The 5,715-nt window shown below is 35.9% G+C and overlaps 1 protein-coding gene across 1 annotated transcript in view; it reads right to left on the minus strand.

Annotated features, from left to right (window-relative positions):
* The window catches only part of LOC137014672 (GRAM domain-containing protein 2A), a 30,200-nt gene extending 24,941 nt beyond the window's left edge, over positions 1 to 5,259 (minus strand). The window contains exon 1 of the mRNA XM_067379109.1: positions 5,038 to 5,259. The gene's annotated coding sequence lies outside the window, so the exon portion shown is untranslated. The remainder of the gene's footprint in view (positions 1 to 5,037) is intronic.
* Positions 5,260 to 5,715: the final 456 nt, after the last annotated feature.

Raw genomic sequence — 5,715 nt, forward strand, 5'->3', positions numbered from 1 at the left:
AACACATTGACCAAAATGTGAACCTTCTTTAAATTTCCGATTAGATTGTAATGTAAGAGCATCAGCTGTCTACACTGCTGGTTGTTTTGCTCCATATTAGACGACAAAACTGATCCTGTCAATAGAAGTGGGTAGTGAGAGATTCAAGTACCGCATATAAAGAGAAAGATGCTCTGTTTGAATAAAACACTTCCTCAATCCTCAGATCGAGTGTGTTTTTACACAGAGGTTCAGTGTTGCTCCTTCTGCTTCTCTACACAGGCATATAATTGTGTGGGCAGTAAAATAACAAGCATCCTGTTGAACTTGTCCTGAACTCAGTTTTATTCAAATGCAGGTGTTCTTGAAAGTGAAAGTGCCGTGGTGACACAGACATCGCTTTCGCTAATTTCCTGATGTGAGAATGCTATCAGGAAGTTAAAATGCCTTAAAATAAAGTCCCAGTATTGTCAAAAATGTTTCATTTCACACCAACTATGTTTATAGCTGGTCAAACTATTCAAAAGAGCCCACCCGCACGTAGAACATGACCTGACAAAACATGCAAACAAAGGCCACATTTGGGCATGAAACACACAAGGATGTCGTTAGTTCAGAAGCAATGAATTGGAAATAATGCAAATGTAAGGAAATCTCCACTCCCAACACATTCCACACCTCTGCATTAGAGAGCGACGGCTCCAACCTGTGTCGACACGCCGGCCAGGCCTGCCACAACTTACCGTCAGCTTTTATTATTAATTCGAGCTCGCATATATGACCTACAGCGCCTTAACAAGCCAAAACAAAGACGTCTGGCAGAAGATGCAAATATTCATGTCTGAAGAAGAGTGACAGATGCAAGGAAGCGTTTAAGCATTTTTCCAAAAGTTGCTCATCCACACTGAAACGTCTGATGGTGCTTAAATCACATTACTATGCGTAAAACGTACTAAAAGCTCACGAGATGATACGGAGAGAGCAGACATAATAAAGTTCTTACGCTTTTCTTCTGGCATGATTATTTTATTAGCAAAATATCCCAACATTCAGTGTTGCACTCAAAATCGTACGGTCTAAAACGCAACTGGCATCATGTTTTGCCACAGTGCAACCATTGCAAGTACATTTTCTGTCATCTGCACAACAATGCCATATCTATGGTACAATATGCGTCACATGACTAAACATGCGCCATTGTTTTCGAATATCTCCGTTTTCACATTCCACACTACATAATTTATTGTTTTCAAAAAGCTCTGGCTTCGCTGACAAAAACACTGTCTCAGTGTACGCTTAAATGACAACGATGTACTAAAAATCTTGTATTCTACTACCAGGCCAGTAGATGGCGATGTCACTTTGTAAAGAAACAATACGCACCCATAGACTGAACACGTAATATGCATGCACATGATGTCACCGTTTTCACAAATGAGTGTTTTTGTAGTTTACACAGAGACGATAACGCTTAAAAAAACGCTGTTGTCGTGTAAATAAACGGCCAAAACGCATAAAAAGTTTAGTTGAAAATGGTGTTGTGTGTGGTCTATGGGTACAATATGTGTCACATGACTAAACATGCGTCATCGCTTTCGAATACCTTCCTTTTCCCAGTCCACACTACATAATTTATCCACTTGGGAGAGAGTTGTCAAAAAGCTCTGTCTTCGTTGATAAAACCACATGTTTACACAGCCTGGTCTCATTGTTAATACATACTAATATGTAACTTTCAAAGACACAAAATGCACTTTTTTGTCCGTTTGGACAGATGCTGAAACATACAATATGGACATATTGGCGGCATTTACACATAGCATTATTAGACTTTTACAGCTATAAACGTTAAATATTTATGAATCGTTCATATCATAAAGATATCTGAAGGCTACAATTTCCCTTTTACTATTTTATAAATAAATGTAAGATCCCTTAACCCTGCTCCAAAATCTAAACATACCCATTTTATACAAAATATAAAACATAATGGACAGAGATGTGCAGGAAAATTACAATTTCCTCCAAAATGACAAAATCCTCATGACGAGTTTGCAGCAGAAGTCACGAACAGAGCGATTATTTCATATTAAGAAGATCAGTAATGTGCATTTAATAAATGTGACTGAAAAAATGTCATTGATAAGAAAATTGAATCAAAACATTAATGCCACGATTTTAATATTCATAAATAGGAATACGTACAAATTTGTACGTTGGTAAAGTTGTTCATACATAATTTACGTTTTAGTGCGGTTAATATTGTATGTTTCAGTGCGTATGAAAACGTAAATGCTTAATAAAAATACATACACACCGCGTTGGTTTACACGACAATGATGTACTAAAAACGGAAAGTTCTCCCTTTGTGTTTTTCACGTACAGATGACAGCGTTGTCAAAATGATCCCCGTTCACACTGATCTGTGAAAACGACTTAATATGCTGTATTCTGCTGCCAGGCCAGTAGATGGCGATGTCACTTTGTAAAGAAACACTACTGAACACGTAATACTCAAGCGCATGAGATCGCCGTTTTCACAAAATCACATTTGAGACGATAACGGTATCGTTTTCAAAAACGTGCACTTTGAAACTTGTTTTTAAAAGCTTGTATTTTCAGGCCACCAAAATGGCGTGTAAAGGAACGGCTAAAACGGAGACAAAAAGATGCATTTTCAAATTAAAATGTATTAATATGGACAAGGCTTATGTAAGCATGCACTAGATTGACGTGTTTGACTGTTGCGCTCGCATGTTTCGCAGCGTCTCATGCATGACACAGTATTCTAAAAACATGGTGCTCAAGTTAAAATAAGTTCAATTTTTTAAAAAAAATTTTTTTTTCGTTCCAATGAACTGCCTATGTTTTTAACAGACCCTACGCATGCATTCTTACATGCATGATATGCATGAAACACAGTCAGTTAAAACACTGGTTGATTCTGAGAGGTTTAGACATTCATATCATGCTCTTTTATGGTTATCTGTTGAAATTAATATACTCTGTTTAACTAGCTGTTGCCACACATGCTCTGGTGTGTATTTAAATACATGTGTTTCTCAACACAAACACATTTGACTTTTGCTTTTGCAATTTTCCAAGTATTACCAATTGACTTGCAGCATAAACAGAAGCCGAGCTGACCACAAAACCACATATTCCACATTCACTGCAACATCATAATGAGTGTGTACAGAGCACACACATTACCACACATCAGATCATATTCTGAGCACCATTCATCTTTTGTCCAATGCAATAATATCAGATTTTAATAGATGCTAATTATAGCCGTAATACACAAAGCGGTGTGTGTTTACATGTTTAAGCTCTCGCTATAAGCACCAGAGGTCAACGACTGTCAACAGCACTTAGTGCCACTGGAAACCAACGTCACAGGAAAAATGAACAGTCTGCGTTTTCTGTTCAAGGTTGTGTAACTTGTGCCAAAACAAACACCATTACAGTCAATGCAAAGGGTTTGGTCTATTTTTAATGGTATAGATAACATAAGAGTCAATTTAATGCAGTTATAAAAGACAACTATAGATGAGCTAAAAACTCAAAGACTTGAACACAGAAGAGCTGCGGCGCATTAAACTACTTTCCTCCTCTCTTCCCAAGTCACCGGCTGATCATTAATTCTTCCAAACACAAAACTGAACGCATTTAACTCAATAAAACACCATTATTTATTTCTATTGGGTCTGTTGTAGTATTTTCTCCATGTAAACATATAGTTAACACCACAATGAAAGAAAACACAACTAGCTTTAAGTGTCCTTCACAACTAAATATCTATAAAAATAAAAACAAGCAAGTCTAATATTTCATAATGCATAAAATTAACCCTTTGATGGATGAAATGTACAGTGGAGAGATCTTTAAAAGCAATATTAAACCATTCTTATTATTACATTGTCATAATTCTATTTGACTGCCCTCTTAATCTTTATTTTTTGACACACTCTAAAAAATGGTGGGTTAAAAATAACTGAAGTTGGGTTAAAAATGGACAAACCCAGCGGTTGGGTTAAATGTTAATAGTTTTAACTAAACTATTGTTTAAAAATAACTATATTGCTCACTTAAAATGAAACCAAAATAGGCTGGAAATGAACATTTATTAATGCATTTAATAAATAATAATTAAATAATAAACTTATTAATAATTGTTCACAATTTGATTATTATTGTTGCCTCTAGGATTTATGTGTCTGATTTTTAATTTCCAACCTATTTTAGGTTAATTTTAAGTCAGACATACAGTAATTTTTAAACACTAGTTGTGTTAAATAAAACTGCCCAGCACATTAAGCAAACATTTAACCCAACTGCTGGGTTCAAACAACCCAATCGCTGAGTTTGTCCATATTTAACCCAACTTGGGTTGTTTTTAACCAAGCATTTGTTAGTGCGCAGCATTCAACATGGACAAACAAAAGTTGTAATTTTTGTCATTTATGGCAGTGGACAGATGTGTACACACAAAACTAAAATGTATTATTATTATTATTACTATTAAAAAAAATAAAAAATTACCATGCATTCTGCATTGTAAATACTATAACACATGGATTTGAGTACCATAGTACTGGAACAATACTTTTTGTAAGGGGTTTTCTTCAAAATACATAATTTCGTAAAAAAAATAAATAAAAAAATACAACATTGGGAAATGTATTTTCTAGTTTAGTTCTGATTAAGTAAACAAAAAACAAAGAATTTCTTGTCTTTCTAACTTAATTATTCGTGCGTATAACATTAGCAATTGTTACGATGTCCTTAAAATTTGGATTCATATATTGTAATATTAGTACATTAGCATTAATATGCAATAATGAATGTCAGTGTGCTCGTGCACATAAGCAGTGAACTGTGCTGGTTTTGGGATGAAAACACTGTAAACGTGGCAAAGAGTTTCGCTACTAACAACCGGAGAGTGATTTTCATCCGAAATCTGTTTTAAATCCTAAAGATTTCGAGTCTAAAATCTCATAATGTATCTGTACCGAGCAACAATGTATGGAAGCGGACATGATGTGTGTCTCTTACCTTCAAACAGAACTCCAGTCCGTCATTTCACTGCAAACACAGCAGATGTGTTTCTCCATCGGGTCCGCGTGTACATTCACATATGATTATCGAATATAAACATCACATGATCATAAAAACCCGAGAGTATGTCGCTCTTCAAGGGCACGAGCGCCGATCATAACCGTGCAACGGGAAATTCTGCAGACCGGTTGCGACTTGTTGCTCAGCCGTGCAGTCGCAGATGGGGCGTGGCTTACCCAGTCGGCTCCGCCCCCTTGCGTTGCTGCTGCTGCAGTCGTTCTTCGAGCACGTGGACGGATGTCTGCGAACCCCTTGTGTAACAGCGCTTGCTCTGTAAATGATGTTACAGGCAGTTTAATTAGAAGGTGGTGGGACTGGGGCTAATTTCTTTACCTTAATTTCCTTTTATAGTTTTATGGATTTCTTTATAAGCTGTATCTGTTTTCATGGGTCTTCTCATCTTCATAAACGTCACTTAATATGCATATCAGCAAAACTAACTAGAACTTTAACTGTAGTGCAATGGTATTATTTTAAAGGGATAGTTCACCAAAAAAAATAAATAAATAAATAAATAAAATTATCCCATGAAAATTACTTACCCTTTATATCTTCTTTTAGATGAACACAATTGGAGATATATTTAGAAATATCCTTAGTCCTCCAAGGTTTATA

Source organism: Chanodichthys erythropterus, chromosome 24, assembly GCF_024489055.1.
Source record: "Chanodichthys erythropterus isolate Z2021 chromosome 24, ASM2448905v1, whole genome shotgun sequence".
Taxonomy (NCBI): Eukaryota; Metazoa; Chordata; class Actinopteri; order Cypriniformes; family Xenocyprididae; genus Chanodichthys; species Chanodichthys erythropterus.